We start from the raw sequence: 19,033 nt of genomic DNA on the forward strand, positions 1-19,033 counted from the left end.
AGTAGTTAGAGGAGTAGTAGTGGTGGTAGTAGCTTTATTCATCCGTAGATCTCTTTTTACAAGGATATAGGACACGTCAAAGTATTTACAAATTTAGATCAATTTAAAAGAAGCTAATTCATATACACATATATTTACAGACTTCTAGTTAGAGACAATCATTAGATTTACTCCTGGTATAAAATACTTTTCTTCACAAATAACGTATTAAATAATGTAATGCCACATTGTTCACTCATATCTCACTATCAGTCACTGCACACACTATACACACATTGTTTCATACCACACACACACACACACACACACACACACACACACACACACACACACAAATACACTGGTGATAACTGAGTCTTTTCTGTACTGCAAGTCCCATTTGCTATCCTGAAAAACTGAGTCAGTATCCCTCCGTAATGAGTGAGATGTTGAGCTCAGAAAGAGGAAGAGGTGTTAGTATTGTGCTATGCATAGCTTGGGGGTAAGTATTTCTAAAAAGGAAAAAAAAACATAAAGTGAAGGTGTTATGTGGAATGTTGGATTTTTTTATAGTCATTATTACTATTATTTATTTGTATAACATTTTTTATTAAACCCCTACTCTGTTTTAGCTAAGTAAACCTTCAATGTATAAAATGTATTGCATAACACGTAATTTTTAGCTGTCTTTTTAAATAAGTGTATTTTGGCAATTTCTTTAATCTCTTTTGGCAATTTATTGTACAGTTTTATTCCTTGGTAGAAAATTCTGTTTTGAGTTTTATGTTTATTTTTTTCTTGGTAAATGTATGTTGAGTCTATCTCTTGTTGCATGGTCATGGACAGAGCTGATCGTACAGTTAGTACCAATGTTATTTTTGATGTGTTCAACTGACTGGTAAATGTATTCACATGGAGCACTTAAAATCCCTAATGTTCTGAACAGATTTTTACAATGAGCTCAACTAGTATTTTTGGTTATTATTCTTATGGCTCTTTTCTGTAGTCTGAAATTTGTGTTCATATTTTGTGCATTTGTTCCCCAAAAAGAATTCCATAGCTAATAACTGAGTGTACATAAGAATAATATGTAGCTAAAAGACACTGCATGTTACACACTGAAGAGAGGATTCTAAGGGCATAACATACTGATGATATTCTGTTGTACCTTTGTGTGTTCACACCACTTCAACTGAGAATCAATATTCATTCCTAGAAATTTTGTTACACAGTCTTTAGAGGTGCCATCTACATTTAATTTATCATTGTCATTTGTCCTCTTCAAACTGAAATGCATTGCATTACTTTCGTTATGTTCAGTGTCACTTTATTACTTATCGACCAATCATAAACTTTCTTGAGAGTTTCATTTGCTTTCTTGGCAAGGAGTTCTCTTGTTTTCTCAGTAACTATAATATTGCTGTCATCAGCGAAGAGGATTTTTTCAACAGGAGTAACACTACTCGGAAAGTTATTGATGTATAACAGAACAGTATTGGTCCTAACATGCTACCTTGTGGAACCCCTATATTAATGTACTTTGGTTCTGATAATTGTTTTACTAAATATTTAGATCTATTTGAAGTATGTGTTATCTCTACTCTTTGTGCCCTATCTGTTAGGTATGATCAAAACCAGTCGTTAGCTACCCCTCTTATTCCTAATGCTTCTAATTTATTTAATAGAAATAATTAACCATCTTTACTCTGCACAACGATGAAAAGCTGCGCCAGTCTATGGATGTGGTTGATTTTGATTGACTAATTTATATTTGCTCTCATTTGACTACATTTTGTACTTGTAAAGATCGATTCACACTAGATGTCAATGGACCGTCAAATCACATCACCGTCACTTAAGGGTGCGTACACACTGGATGTCACATAACATCAATTCATAGCCCAGTGCGAATGGTGTAAATGATTTTATGCCATGTATGATACAAATACTTGTATCAGAATTGAGAAATTAACAACATTGAATCCCTGATGCGCTAATGCAACCCTGGAGAATTGCGTATTGTTTTACTGCCTGCCACAATATGGGCACAAAGACTCTGTACATCTTCTACCGCAGTTTCGTACACAAGAGCTTCCAACCCTCCCACAGATAAGTCTTATGGATCTAGGTCTGGACAGTGCGTGTGGCATCGCAACTAGTGCGCGAACGCCCATTTGTCTATTAAAAGCTTTACTTCAGAATGTATGTGGGCTGCAATGTAAGCCGGTAGAGTATTATACGGTCAATAACGGACGAGTTGTTTCCTGCACACTGACGTCACGACCATCTGTTGCAGCTGTGCGTGTGAAAGCAGTGGAGTAGCGCTGGCAGGCCACTAACATTATACGAAGCTAAAAATATTAATAACTAATAAAGGAATACAAACAGCACAGTGAACGCATTGTCGTGGCCAAGATAGACACGAAGCCCACGCCTATGACAGTAGTACAAGTCTATATGCCTACTAGCTCTGCAGATGACGAAGAAATTGAAGAAATGTATGATGACATAAAAGAAATTATTCAGATAGTGAAGGGAGACGAAAATTTAATAGTCATGGGTGACTGGAATTCGGCAGTAGGAAAAGGAAGAGAAGGAAACGTAGTAGGTGAATATGGATTGAGGCTAAGAAATGAAAGAGGAAGCCGCCTGATAGAATTTTGCACAGAGCACAACTTAATCATAGCTAACACTTGGTTCAAGAATCATGAAAGAAGGTTGTATACATGGAAGAACCCTGGAGATACTAAAAGGTTTCAGATAGATTATATAATGGTAAGACAGAGATTTAGGAACCAGGTTTTAAATTGTAAGGCATTTCCAGGGGCAGATGTGGACTCTGACCACAATCTATTGGTTATGAACTGCAGATTAAAACTGAAGAAACTGCAAAAAGGTGGGAATCTAAGGAGATGGCACCTGGATAAACTGACTAAACCAGAGGTTGTACAGAGTTTCAGGGAGAGCATAAGGGAACAATTGACAAGAATGGGGGAAAGAAATACAGTAGAGGAAGAATGGGTAGCTTTGAGGGATGAAGTAGTGAAGGCAGTAGCGGATCAAGTAGGTAAAAAGACGAGGGCTAGTAGAAATCCTTGGGTGACAGAAGAAATATTGAATTTAATTGACGAAAGGAGAAAATATAAAAATGCAGTAAATGAAGCAGGCAAAAAGGAATACAAACGTCTCAAAAATGAGATCGACAGGAAGTGCAAAATGGCTAAGCAGGCATGGCTAGAGGACAAATGTAAGGATGTAGAGGCTTATCTCACGAGGGGTAAGATAGATACTGCCTACAGGAAAATTAAAGAGACCTTTGGAGAAAAGAGAACCACTTGTATGAATATCAAGAGCTCACATAACTAATGAGGAGGTATTGAATAGAATTGGGGAGAAGAGGAGTTTGTGGCACAACTTGACTAGAAGAAGGGATCGGTTGGTAGGACATGTTCTGAGGCATCAAGGGATCACCAATTTAGTATTGGAGGGCAGAGTGGAGGGTAAAAATCGTAGAGGGAGACCAATAGATGAATACACTAAGCAGATTCAGAAGGATGTAGGCTGCAGTACGTACTTGGAGATGAAGAATCTGCACAGGATAGAGTAGCATGGAGAGTTGCATCAAACCAGTCTCAGGACTGAAGACCACAGCAACAACAGCAATAAAGGAATAACCTGAGGTACGTCATATTTGATGTACATCCTTCTGTTCTGAAAACAAACAGTATGTCAAAGTCTGAGATCAAAAATAGTTGTATTTTGGAAGTTAGTAAAATCACCCCCCCCCCCCCCAAAAAACGTAATTTTCCGACAGTCAAGAATTTAAATAAATGCAGTGATGTAATAGTTCACCTTCAGTGACTATGTACGATGATCTGAGAACACTTTCAGTGTTCATATATAAATTTGGAAAGTTTATAGTTTCAGAAAGCCTCTGTAACTTTTTTATAATAATAATTTCAAGAATTCTAAGTAAATACGTGTATTGTGTGTTAGGGTGTGTGTGAATGAGAATGCGTACGTGAGAGTATGTGGGACGTTCGGCATTATTAAAAATCATTCATGTAATTCCCTACAGGAACTGCCAAGTGTTCCAACTCTGTAACGTGGGAACGAATCCAATAGTGGTACCCCTACTAGTGAATGTCGGATGTCCAAATATGTATGCTTATGTATAAGACACCCAGAACATTCGCGACTGCATAATAAATTTCCAGATGTAGAGTAAAGCTTGTAGTTCATTTTGTTTTGTTTATTTAATTAGAGAGTTTTGTGTTACTTATTTGATGACGTCAATGAGCCTAGAGAAGTGGTTGATGCTTGCTAGATTTTGGCGCGAGCCGCGCCCTAGAAGTGAGCTGTCATTGGTCGTAAGTGCTGACAGCCAATGAGAAGCGAGACGGTTGGCCGCCTAGTGAAGAGATATAGTTTGAGTAGTGGGAGGGTGAGAGGGGAGTCGCGAGCTAGCTTTGATTGGAGGCTGTTATGTTGGATGTGACTTTTCACATTATGTGTAAGATGAAGTCTTGGGATGACTTCCGCGTTATGGTCCAGTGTTAATGGTATCTAGTAGTGACCAGAAACTGTTTATGAAAACTTTATAGAGTGTTGTGATAATTCGTTCCGACGAAAATCGGGAGTGAACTTTGAATTATATAGCGTGGCGGTACTGAGTATGTTCTTACTGAGTATTTTATGGCGAGCATAAACTTTAACTAAAGACAACCACTGAATGTGGTGTGCAGAAGTAATTGGTCGATCATTGACTGGGTTACAAGTAATTGGTTTTGGAAGTTGGGAAGGTAAAAGTTCTGGCTGTTTTAGGTATGGTGATAACTGTGAGCAAAACTTTAATAATTTTCGTAAATGTGGGCTGATGATCTTGCTTAACGGCAATAAAGATCTATTGAAGGCTTAGATTTGAACTTCATGTTTAAAGTACGAGTGACATCCCCTTTCCGAATAATTTCTTTAAAGTACATAAACAATTTTCAGCAAATTTTACTTATAGCGGCCTCTGGCGTGTAGCTATGAGGTTACATTTTCCTCAACACTGCTTTTTGTGATCTCGTAAGGAGCTGCAGTCAGGAGTTTACGTGCGAAGGTCTACCGCTGTAAAGAGGTAGGTGAAAAAAAAAGTTATAAAAGAAATTGCATTGCAGCAGCAACATATAATCCGTCGCAATTGGTGCATCGCACGCACGCACGAAAAAAAAAAATCCGTCGCAATTGGTGCATCGGCCGGGAAAGATAATGAAACATTTCATTAAAGGCAGTAGTGTGTGTGTAACCCGACGATAAAAAAGTGCTCGCGAATAAATAGGAACTGGGGAAAGGACAAATATTAAGAGTGAACTATCGCCACGTGGACAGAAAGACAGTGATAGCCCATGAACTGTGAACGTGTTTGATGTGCTTAGCGGATGAATTTTGCGGTTATATCGCGCCGACTGAAGTAGCTAATAATGGCGACATCTGGCAGGCTACGAGCTACGAGACGACGCGACGGCGGCAGCGGAAGCAGTTGGCAGCGCTGTCCGGAGTGGTGGCCCGTAAACTGGTACGGCGGCCCAGTGCATGGTGATCGGACCCGCAGCCTCAGCTAGCCGTGTTGGAGACATCGGAAGTAGTGTGGTTTTTAAAACTTTGTGTGCATGTGTGCGAAAAAAAAAAATTGAATGAAATGGCTGAGTGTAAGCAAACAAATGTAGAGGACGAACTGAGGGTAGATAGGGGGAAAGAACAAGGGGAAGAGATTTTTGATCCCATGAACATTAGCTTGGGTGTGTCCCAACCCAATTTCATTAGTAGTTTGACAGAGTCATTAAGTGTTAATTATGGATCGGAGGTGGAACAGACTGTGTCAGATCCCAGTGTTTCAGATCTACCTGTGGCAGTAGCTAATATTAATCGAGACATTGTAGCAGTAAATGATGGGGTGAAAGATATTGTGGCAGGTATGTTAATCAGCCTATTGGCAAAACTGAATGGTTTAGATGCTAATATGACGAAAAGGGATTCTAATGTGACGAAAATGGGTACCTCATTAAGTGAGGAGATGGAAGCTAATATGACCAAATTAGGTTCTGATATGACAAAAATGGGTTCTGAGATAGGTTCAAAAATGAGTGGGTTAGAGTCAAAAATGAGCAATATGGGTGAGGAAATAGAATCTAAGCTGGATTCAAAAATTTCAGATCTAAGAGATTGTTGGAAGCACGACATGGCAGTGCTTAGTAATAATGTAAAAATTGAAATAAATCAGGTTAAACAGGAATGTACGCAAACTATTGTTCAAGTTAAAAGTGAATTAACTACACAAATCGAACAAGTTACTGATAACCAACAGGAATTTAAAGTGCATGTAAATACAGAAATAGTCAAGGCTCGTGAATATATCAAAGGGGTAGATCGCTGTTTCTTGAATCCATGTTGATTCCTACATAGTAGATTTTGGAAACCCAGAATCTACTATGTAGGAATCAACATGGATTCCGGAAACAGCGATCGTGTGAGACCCAACTCGCCTTATTTGTTCATGAGACCCAGAAAATATTAGATACAGGCTCCCAGGTAGATGCTATTTTTCTTGACTTCTGGAAGGCGTTCGATACAGTTCCGCACTGTCGCCTGATAAACAAAGTAAGAGCCTACGGAATATCAGACCAGCTGTGTGGCTGGATTGAAGAGTTTTTAGCAAACAGAACACAGCATGTTGTTATCAATGGAGAGACGTCTACAGACGTTAAAGTAACCTCTGGCGTGCCACAGGGGAGTGTTATGGGACCATTGCTTTTCACAATATATATAAATGACCTGGTAGATAGTGTCGGAAGTTCCATGCGGCTTTTCGCGGATGATGCTGTAGTATACAGAGAAGTTGCAGCATTAGAAAATTGTAGCGAAATGCAGGAAGATCTGGAGTGGATAGGCACTTGGTGCAGGGAGTGGCAACTGACCCTTAACATAGACAAATGTAATGTATTGCGAATACATAGAAAGAAGGATCCTTTATTGTATGAATATATGATAGCGGAACAAACACTGGTAGCAGTTACTTCTGTAAAATATCTGGGAGTATGCGTGCGGAACGATTTGAAGTGGAATGGTCATATAAAATTAATTGTTGGTAAGGCGGGTACCAGGTTGAGATTCATTGGGAGAGTGCTTAGAAAATGTAGTCCATCAAGAAAGGAGGTGGCTTACAAAACATTCGTTCGACCTATATTTGAGTATTGCTCATCAGTGTGGGATCCGTACCAGATCGGTTTGACGGAGGAGATAGAGAAGATCCAAAGAAGAGCGGCGCGTTTCGTCACAGGGTTATTTGGTAACCGTGATAGCGTTACGGAGATGTTTAATAAACTCAAGTGGCAGACTCTGCAAGAGAGGCGCTCTGCATCCTTGCTCGCCAGGTTTCGAGAGGGTGCGTTTCTGGATGAGGTATCGAATATATTGCTTCCACCTACTTATACCTCCCAAGGAGATCACGAATGTAAAATTAGAGAGATTAGAGCGCGCACGGAGGCTTTCAGACAGTCGTTCTTCCCGCGAACCATACGCGACTGGAACAGGAAAGGGAGGTAATGACAGTGGCACGTAAAGTTCCCTCCGCCACACACCGTTGGGTGGCTTGCGGAGTATAAATGTAGATGTAGATGTAGATGTAGAAATAAATCACGCTGCCCTAGAATGTTAATTGAAGGAAAATAAAGATAAGTGTGACAAACTTGTGGCTCAGGTAATAAATAAAGTCACTGGCTGGGAAACTCATATTAATCAATTCAGTGAAAGTATGAATGAGCAGTTGTGTGAGCATGACTGTCGGCTAACAAAAGTAGGGCAGTGTGTTACTAACAATAGTGGTAGCATTATGTCTAGTGGAATAGTAGAATCCACTGAGATTGCTTATGTCACCCATCGACAGTTTCTCAAGTTTGATCCCAATAAAAGTGTACACCAACGTGAGTTTTGGAATGACTTTGAGGATATCTTGCCTAAAGTGTGGAGTGATAAGCAGAAGATCGGATTTATTACTTCAAACTTAATGGGGGAGGCAAGAATCTGGGGGAACTTGGCCTCAGAAAAATATACTAAATTACAGGAATTTAAACACGCTTTCTTTGAGGAGTACTGGGGTAAGCGAAAGCAAATGGATGTACTTAACCGTTTCTGGTCTGGGGACAAATACGACCCCAAGAAAGAAGGAATAAAAAGATTTGTACAAAGGGGGGTAACTACTCTATCCTATCTTAGTAATAAAGTAGAAACGGAGCAAATCATTTTGGGGGTAGAAAATAAATTACCCTGGAATTGGAAGAATAAAATAATATCTGCACCTAGAGACAATTTAGATAAATTTGTACAATATCTAGAACGCGTTGAATCAGTACTCAAAGAGGGGGAAAGCGCGAGAAGAGAGTATCGCCCTCCTGTTAGGCAGAATGACAATCGCACTGATGTGAACATAAGCAGAATGAGTGTGCAGAGAGGAGGCGGATATCGAGGCAGGTCACAAGGGAGAGGCAGGACATATGATAATCGGGTCAGTGACCAGGGGCAGCATGGAGACGGCCGACAGATGTCAGGAGGTGACGCAACCAGCTGGCGAAGGACGTTAGTTAGCGGTGACGCACCGCGGTCGGAAAACATGTGGCTGTCTACGATTATGCTAGCGTTCGTAAACAACGGCATTCCCAGTTAAACCCGCTGGCAAAACCATTCATAAGAAAGGCACCAGTAAAACCACCTAGCATTAATATAGTTGCTACGAAAGAAGGGAAGAATAATGGGGAGCAACAAGAGACAGCAGAATTAATTAAAGTAGAGTTAATGGGGCACAGTAATATTAACAATAAGAAAAAGAACACACTTGTCGAAGAAGTAAGTACTGATAATAAGGTTTCGAATCAGGAGGTGAAGGCAAATCTGCACAGTGAAACAGATGAGGATCTGTCTGACAGTGGTGGAAACAGAAATGAAGGAGAGGTCAAAGATGTGGTTAATAGGTTACTTGAAGTAGTTGAGGGTCGTGAAGAAGAAGAGAAGAAGGAAGAAGTGGAGGATATATATATTGCTGACAACACCTGGGTTAGGGTCGCAGAAACAGAGGTGAGTAAAGGAAGAGAAACACTAGAGAGATGTTTCGATTTAGCACTAGTGGAGAGACTGGTAGAAGCTGCTACTAATAATAGGGATAATATTAAGCATGAGGGAGACCCTGTAAGTGTGAATATGATATCCACCCAGAAGACAGGTTTTGACACAAGGGAAACGGTGCAGGATTTATTAGATGAAGTAAAACCTGAAATCAAAAAAGTACTTAGGACAGCCAATAATAGAATTAAGTGTATTAAATGAAAAGGTAAAGTGTTTAATAGATACAGGATCAGAGGTGTGTGCTGTGTCAGAAAATTTTGTGAATGGACTCCCAGATAATAAACAAGTAGTAAAGATGCCAGTAAGTGGCTTAAATATAATTGTAGCAACAGGAAAAACCAAGAAGGTGGTAAAGCAAGAAGTATTCCTACCCATAGTTGTAAAGGGGGTAGTAATTAAGCAGAACTTCTTAGTAATAAGTGGACTAAGCGTAGACATGCTGGTGGGTGCTGATTTTCTTAGTAAATATGAAGGATGGGTAAATTTCGGAACAAATGATGTAATGGTTAGAATTAGTGGTAACCTTATAACAATACCCTTTATAGGTAAGAGACGATGTGACGATACAGAACTGAATGACTTTCCAATCCGTATTTGCAAGACCACAAAACTGATGGAAGGCTAAAATGAGTACGGTGGAGGTAAAGAAGTGGATCCGTCTGAGCTGGATAGTGTCAGAGAAAGGATTGATGACAAATTACAGGAATTAAGCGAAATAGATGAGGGACAAAGGAATGACTTAAGACAAATTGTAACTAAGCATGTAGAAGTATTTTCAGATCTGCCAGGCCTAGTTAAAGATTATGAGTGTTTTTTGACAGTGCAAAAGGATGCCTATTTCTTCAAAAAACCCTTTGCAGTTCCTGAAGTGCACAAGGAAGCGGTACATGACCTGATTCAGAATATGCTAGAGTGGGGAATCATTGAAAGAGCAATAAGTGTTTACAACAACCTTCTGGTAATAGTACCAAAGAAGGATGGCTCGATTAGATTAGTGTTAGATGCTAGAGCGTTGAATAAAATAGTATTACCTGAGAGTGACAGACCAGAAAATATAGAAGAACTGCTGCAGAAGTTTAAAGGCGCAAAGTACTTCACATCTATAGACGTAACCTGTGGATATTCGAATCTTCCCTTAGCCAAAGAATCAAGAAAGTAAACGACGTTTTTATTTGAAGGTAGATGTTATCATTACAAGGTGGTGCCGTTTGGACTAAATATAAGTGTATGTGCCTTTGTAAGAGCTATACCACAAGTGTTAGCGGACCATTTGTTAAGAAGGGTAACAGTGTATGTGGATGACGTTATAATGTCAACACCAACGTGGGAAGAACATTGTGTATTATTAGATGAGGTATTGAAAGCAATAAAAGTCGGGGGCATGAAATTAAAATTGGATAAAACTGATTTTGCAAAGAAGGAGATAAAATTCTTGGGGCATGTAGTGAGCAGAGAAGGTATCATGCCTGATCCAGAGAAGATTAGAGCTATCCGAGACTATGCTGCACCAACAACACGCGAAGCACTGAAGGGGATTTTTGGTCTGTTTGGTTTTTACAGAAAATTTGAATCTGGCCAATTGTTTAATCCCTGCCTAAGAAAACTGTTAAAGAAGAATGTAGTAGTGGTGGTGGTGGTGGTTAGTGTTTAACGTCCCGTCGACAACGAGGTCATTAGAGACGGAGCGCAAGCTCGGGTTAGGGAAGGATTGGGAAGGAAATCGGCCGTGCCCTTTCAAAGGAACCATCCCGGCATTTGCCTGAAACGATTTAGGGAAATCACGGAAAACCTAAATTAGGATGGCCGGAGACGGGATTGAACCGTCGTCCTCCCGAATGCGAGTCCAGTGTGCTAACCACTGCGCCACCTCGCTCGGTAATGTAGTATATAAGTGGACTACTGAATGTCAGAAGGCTTTCGAAGATCTAAAGGAAACCTTAGTTAATAGTAAAATCTTAAACCACCCAGAATTTTCGAAACCATTCTGTTTAGGATCTGACGCATGTGGATATGGATTGGGAGTTGAACTGTTTCAAATTGAGAAAGAAGGAGAAGAAGAAGTACACAAAACCATTGCTTTTGCAAGTAGGTCCCTTCAACAAGCAGAAAAGAATTGTAGTATATCTGAGCTAGTGGTATTAGCTTTCTATTTTTGGCTCTTAGGACATGAGGTTTTAATCTTCACTGACCATAGTGCCCTCACCTATCTAGATTCCTGTCAACTTAAGCATGCTAGACTAAGGAGATGGTACCTGTATCTACAACAATTTAAGTATAAGATGATCTATATTAAGGGTTCGGAGAACATTGTGGCGGATGCCTTATCAAGAAGTGTGAAAGACAACGGACCAGAAGGGAATTCCATCTGTAATAAAGAATGTAATGAAGTATTGTTGGCAATCATGCAGTTGCAGGATGATGGTTCAATCAAACGTATTTGTAAGAATCTGCGAAGGGAGCAAAACCAAGATGACAGTATTAAATTAGTGAAAAGCAGATTAGGTCATCCTGACTTTCCAAAATTATCTGTATACTGCAAGGTGCATAAAGATGTCTTATTTAGGCGTAGAAAAAATACTGAGGCGAACTGGAAAATCTATTTTCCAGAACAGCATGTTGATGCATTAATTGACTATATACACTGTAAGCACGGACACTATGGAGCTCGTAAGTGTGTTGCTAAGTTAAATGAAGTAGTGATCTTTAATAATATGTGGAGAAGGGTGCAACGGCGATTAGAATCATGTGACCGGTGTCAGAAAGTAAGAGCCAACAATAAAATTATTCAAGGTCAGATGTAGTCTGTAGGACCACAGAATCGACTGGATTTAGTAGCTGTGGACTTATTTGGACCACTACCAGTGTCACGAGGTGGTTGTGAATATTGTTTCGTAAAGGTAGATGGTTTCTCCAAGTACATTAGATTTTACCACATTAAGAAAGATAATTCTAAAGTAATAGTAACCAAATTGGAAAAGGATTACTTTGTAAATATAGGAGTGCCCAAAGCTATATTATCGGACAATAGGCCACAGTTTATTTCTACGAAATTTGAGGAGTGCCTAAAACAACATGGGATAGAGCGTATTAAAATCTCGGCTTATTTTCCTCAAGGCAATATGTGTGAGAGAATTATGAAGGAACTAAACAGGTTATGTAGGACTTACTGTCACAAGAAACATTCTGAATGGACAAACTATATAGAATATTTTGAGGAGGTCATTAACCATTTTAAGCATGAAGCCACAGGGTTTGCACCTGTAGAACTAATGTGTGGAATTAGGCCAAATAATATCTTGTTCGATCTTGTAGAATTCCCTAGTCTTACTGATTTAGCTATGGAAGAAAAGAAGAAACTGGCACGTGCTAACATAAGGAAGAAGGCACTGGAAAGAAAGAGAAGGCACGATGCTAGAGCCAATCCTACTAGCTTCCAAATAGGTGATTTAGTACTAATAAAGACCAAGGAGAAGTCCAAAAAACTTACCTCGGAAACAAAAAAGTGACGAGTAAGTGGGACCATTTACAATAATAGAGAAGCCTCACCCTAATGCTTACAGGTTGGAATTTGCAAAGTCTCATTAGCTGCTAGGCTTAAGAAATATCATTGACCTGAAGAAGTATGTACAAAGAGAGGAGAGTCGAGAGCTAAGTGCGTGACAAACACTAGGTCTCGAGTCGTATGACAATACTATTTCTTTTCATTTCGTATTGTCAACCTTCCCCTTATTTCATTCAGAACTTTTTACTATCTTCTTTCTTTTTTCACTATCTAGCGTTAGAGAGAGTATCAGGAGGTTGTTTTGGGAAGAGAGGCAGGGTGTGGCCTGCATAATGTCAGTAAAGGAGTGAGAGGTTAGTTGTTGCGTGCTCAATCGTGGTATTAAGTATGTGAATAAATGGCGTGAGAACCTCGGGAGGTTGTTTTGGTAAGGGAGGTTAAGGTATGATACAGAGCAGCAGGGCTGTCTGTAAAATAATGGTAATATGTTGTAAGAAGAATATTTGTGTAAGGTAATGAGAAAATGTTTCAATAAGAATGTATGTGAAGAAATAATTACAGAGCAGCAAGCCTGGCTGTAAAACGATGGTAGTGTAACAGAGCAGTAAAAGGGTTGCCTGCTAAATAATAATAAACAAAGGAGTGAGAGGCAAGGTGTTGCCTGCTCAATGTTGGTAAAAGAAGGAGAGGCTATGTTTGTAAACAGAGTGAGGTAATGTAAGTAAACGAAAACGGAATCAAAGCTTAAAAACAGGTGGATGTACAAATGAGAGAAGGGAGAAGGAACATGACGTAACCCAGAGTAAATTGAGAAGTTATTAACCATTACTAACCTGAGAGAGTGTAGTATGGATATGACTATGTAACAAATACTGAATGTGACTAGAGAAACCTGGTGTTGAATTTTGTGAAACCTGAGTTGGAGATTATTGTAACAGAGCTGCAAACGGCTGGCTTGAGAAACCCAAAGTTGACTTTAGCCAAGACGAACCCATATATGAATCTGAACCATTCAAGTGCCCCAGAAGTAAATAGAACAATTTTAAGATTAGTAGTTTTAAGGAATGTGTAGTGTTTATATGTGTTTTCAGATGTTGTTTTTCCTGTGCAGGACTGCAGGAGATTGCCTGGAGAAAAATTGTATATATATGAATAATTTTGTGTTTTGTAAGGTTACGTGGTGTACCGGATTTGGAGAGCCATAAGCACTGGCTGAAATTTGAAGTGTATTTGTGTACTATTTGTTAGAAATAATTTGTATTTATTTATATGTAACAGTAACTTGTTTGATTCACTGCGATGAAAAAAATTGAAGAAAAATTAATAGTATATGTGCCACTTTAGTACTGCTTGTAGGAAAGTTAGTTCACTTTTAACTAAAAAAAGGGTATTTGTAAATGGAAATATCGGAATGAAAATTTTGCATGATGTCTTGGAAAAGTAGAGTTATTAAGTAAGAGTCATGAAAACTATGATTAAAATAACTTTGAGAGGGTTATTGTGTTAGGTTAAGACGTAGCATTTAAGGATGGAAACTGAGGCCAGCTGAATTTTTCAGGTGCACTGGCATAAGGTTGTAGTAGCATGAGACTCATATGGACCTCCAAAGCAGGACCGAGTCGGACAACGAGTGCTAGCAGAAGTGAAAAGTGTAAGTGTTCAGAGGTGATGTTCACAAAAGCGATTATGTTGTTAGTGTGTGTGTGATGTAAAAATGTTGTATTATAGTTTTGTTTCTTCTTCAGCAACTTGTAAAAAAAACCATATGAAGATTATAACTTTTTTATTTTAGTATTGACGGTTTAACATATATGTCTAAAGTTAACTGATTGCAGGTCATCAGACCTAGATATTAATGAATGAAATGTATACAGAACCAGAAATGAGAAATAATAACAGTTAAAGTAAATCTTTAATAGAAAAATATTAAGAAACAAAAATTTGTTAAGATATTAAAAATTTTAGTTCCTCAGGACGTGTGTGGCGTCGCAACTAGTGCGCGAACGCCCATTTGTCTATTAAAAGCTTTACTTCAGAATGTATGTGGGCTGCAATGTAAGCCGGTAGAGTACTATACAGTCAGTAACGGACGAGTTGTGTCCTGCAGACTGACATCACGACCATCTGTTGCAGCTGCGCGTGTGAAATCAGTGGAGTAGCGCTGGCAGGCCACTTACATTATACGAAACTAAAAATATTAATAACTAATAAAGGAATAACCTGAGGAACGTCATATTTGATGTACATCCTTCTGTTGTGTAAACAAACAATATGTCAAAGTCTGAGATCAAAAATAGTTGTATTTTGGAAGTTAGTAAAATTCCAAAAAAAAAAAAAACGTAATTTTCCGACAGTCAAGAATTTAAATAAATACAGTGATGTAATAGTTCACCTTCAGTGACTATGTACGGTGATCTGTGAATACTTTCAGTGTTCATATATAAATTTGGAAAGTTTTTAGTTTCAAAAAACCTCTGTAACTTTTTTATAATAATAATTTCAAAAATTCTAAGTAAATATGTGTATTGTGTGTTAGGGTGCATGTGAATGAGAATGCATGCGTGAGAGTATGTTGGACGTTCGGCATTATTAAAAATCGTTCATGTAATTCTCTACAGGAACTGCCAAGTGTTCCAACTCTGTAACGTGGGAACGAATCCACTAGTGGTTCCCCTACTAGTGAATGTCGGATGTCCAAGTATGTATGCTTATGTATAAGACAGCCAGAACATTCGCGACTCCATAATAAATTTCCAGATGTAGAGTAAAGTTTGTAGTTCATTTTGTTTTGTTTATTTAATTAGAGAGTTTTGTGTTACTTAATTTGATGACGTCAATGAGCCTAGAGAAGTGGTTGATGCTTGCTAGATTTTGGCGCGAGCCGCGCCCTAGAAGTGAGTTCTCATTGGTCGTAAGTGCTGACAGCCAATGAGAAGCGAGACGGTTGGCCGCCTAGTGAAGAGATATAGTTTGAGTAGTGGGAGAGTGAGAGGGGAGTCGCGAGCTAGCTTTGATTGGAGGCGGTTATGTTGGATGTGACTTTTCACATTATGTGTAAGATGAAGTCTTGAAATGACTTCCGTGTTATGGTCCAGTGTTAATGGTATCTGGTAGTGACCAGAAACTGTTTACGAAAACTTTAGAGTGTTGCGATAATTTATTCCGACGAAAATCGGGAGTGAACTTTGAATTATACAGCGTGGCGGTACTGAGTATATTCTTACTGAGTATTTTATGGCGAGCATAAACTTTAAGTAAACACAACCACTGAATGTGGTGTGCAGAAGTAATTGGTCGATCATTGACTGGGTTACAAGTAATTGGTTTTGGAAGTTGGGAAGGTAAAAGTTCTGGCTGTTTTAGGTATGGTGATAACTGTGAGCAAAACTTTAATAATTTTCGTAAATGTGGGCTGATGATCTTGCTTAACGGCAATAAAGATCTATTGAAGGCTTAGATTTGAACTTCATGTTTAAAGTACGAGTGACATCCCCTTTCCGAATAATTTCTTTAAAGTACATAAACAATTTTCAGCAAATTTTACTTATAGCGGCCTCTGGCGTGTAGCTATGAGGTTACATTTTCCTCAACACTGCTTTTTGTGATCTCGTAAGTAGCTGCAGTCAGGAGTTTACGTGCGAAGGTCTACCGCTGTAAAGAGGTAGGTGAAAAAAAAAGTTATAAAAGAAATTGCATTGCAGCAGCAACATATAATCCGTCGCAATTGGTGCATCGCACGCACACACGAAAAAAAAAAAAAAAAAAATCCGTCGCACTCGGACGCCAAGGAACTAGTCAATCTCTACCAATATCTCTGTGACAGAATCTGTGGACCAATTCCTTAGCCTCTACACTTTCCAGACTTGAACCCACTAGATTTTTATTTGAGGCGGCATTTGGAAGGTATTGTGTATGGAAACCTTACGCAAGATGTACAGAGGCATTGTGCCTCTGTCACAGTCTGGTCTAACAGTCGCGACTCTTCACGTTGATTTTGTTGCCTGCTGGGCCAGCAATGCGCCAAACGGCCAGTAAGTAAAAATGTCGAGGTCGGTGCGATCGTGAAAGCGAATAGTAATTGTTTATTTTCGTTTGTACAATGGTTTTTACAAACGGGAGCGTCTGCAGCGCAATGAATTGAAGCAACAACAAGATGAAGACACCATATCTGTCTCATTATTTTTTCTAGGTGTCTAAGGACCCTGAGAGGTATATACTAATATACTATCATGTTACTAAACTGTATCGTAAGGATTTGCTGGCAAACTATGTGTGTATTAACGATCAATGTTTCATTTTATGAGTAGAAAATGGCTATTGAATAGCAGACGAGGAGATCTTATGAAAAAATACCCTGTTTATCTTTTAAGTTTTGTTTGCTACACTTCGAAACAAAACAGTTCATAAAAGCAAACAATAATAAACTCGTGTGCAATGCAGTACCCACACTGTTTGACATCCCAAATAAGCCACGTCAACTGACAATGAAGAGGAAACTGCCACATAGGTTAGACAATCCGTCTAAAACTATAAAACATTCTATGGTACAGAAGCAGCCAGTTCAACACCCCATATGTCAGTGCCAGACTGATCTGAATCATCAACACAGATCTACTTTGATGATGAAGTGATTAGATGAAGTGCCATTATTCATGTCTTGCAAAAGCATGTGAAGTGCCATCCAAAAATATTGCAGGACAAGGAAAGTGCCTATCACTTTAAGCACAGACAGCAACAGAAACTGTATCAGATGGATCAAGTGAAGAAGGACAAACAAATTTTTAAGACCATAGGATCCAGATATTTAAAAAAGATGCCCTTGACTTATTGTTAAGCCAGATTACCATGCCACTGAAGGAGAAATGAGCTGCAAGATGAAAAGACAAAAATAAGCTGTTTACTCTGCATTTTTTATGTTGCAGCACTCAGGCATACAGGTTTTGTCAGGATGTCTTATACTTCCATCAGTGCATGCATTACTGAGGTATGTGGAAGTTATACAAAAAAAGCGTGGGATAAGTGACAATATATTCCACCTTTAAAGTGGAAGATACAGCATTTCTCCTATACTGATAAATTAGTGAATATGTCATTGGATGAAATGTCTCTAATGGGAAATTTAACATATGACAGCACTCCTGACAATGTCATTGACTTTGAGTACTTGGGGTTTATACACAAAGCATATTTCTCCCACTATCTTGCAGTTGTCCGTCCCACTTAGGATAATATAAAGACGGAGGTCGTACTTGTGTCAATAGGCGACAATGACTAAAACACAGTAGGCATATAGAACGATAAATGAGGCATCGATACCTTTTGCACGTAGAGGTACATGTCAGTGCTTCTTATGTGTGAATCTGTGTGTTTATATTCTTTCGATATCAATGAGGTAATCTGCAGTTCTAACCCATGACACAACTGTTTCTTCACGACTATGTTGTAGCTTGCTACTCGATTTTTGATTTTTATCCCTACTTGCTCTTATTTTAGAATCATTTTTAGAAACATCTATGTCTTCTGATGTTACACAAACTCTTGGATCAAAAAAATATTCAAATATTTTGTAAATCACTTAGGGAACGAATGCAAACCAAACACTGTGCTTATGAAGCATCTGACGTTCTCTTTTCTTGTCACTTGGAGCGCTGGCGTCGCTCCAGCTGCTAAACGGTAACAACTTTTACAGCAGTGAGTGTTGCGACTGTTATGATCGACTGTGTCTATATTGTGGAAGGCTGTGAAACAATATGCAGTTCTCCAGGGATACATCAGTGTGTTAGGGATTCAATGCCATGACAGACTGATACATGTATCCTTTCTTTTAGGAATGTTTTTATACTGTGCTGATATGTACTTTTCCTGCATGTCTCCCATGATTAATGTATTGAAGGTTTGTAGAAATTGAGCAGTAACACGGAAATAAAATATTTCGCGATACATGTCCATGTAACACGTTTTCTCTGCTTGTGTGGAATGTTTTGTGAAAGATTGGACATGCCTTTTATATTATATCCATCATGTTATTTTCTTACATAGCAAGGAACGTCATAAACAACAGTATTTTTTCCTTTTATACAGCTGACTTTTTCACATAGGAAAGGTATTAACTGAAAATTGTTTCATAAACTTATGTTCTTATTTTTGTATAAATAGGGTAGTCGTCTGCTCTGTTTTGTTATGGCAGAACCTAGATCAGTTCTCATTTTCAGATATCTGGCCTTACTTATGGAAAAAATATTCAAGTCATCATGGGACAGTTGCAATTTGCCACATAATAAAGCAAAGTAATAAAATAAATGTCAGCAGTTGAGAAGGTATGAAGGAAGGTTCAGAAACGAATGATCATGTGTGGGACAAATTTGAAATCTGAAGTTTATGATCATGTATAGA

Source organism: Schistocerca americana, chromosome 1 (assembly GCF_021461395.2).
Source record: "Schistocerca americana isolate TAMUIC-IGC-003095 chromosome 1, iqSchAmer2.1, whole genome shotgun sequence".
Classification (NCBI taxonomy): domain Eukaryota; kingdom Metazoa; phylum Arthropoda; class Insecta; order Orthoptera; family Acrididae; genus Schistocerca; species Schistocerca americana.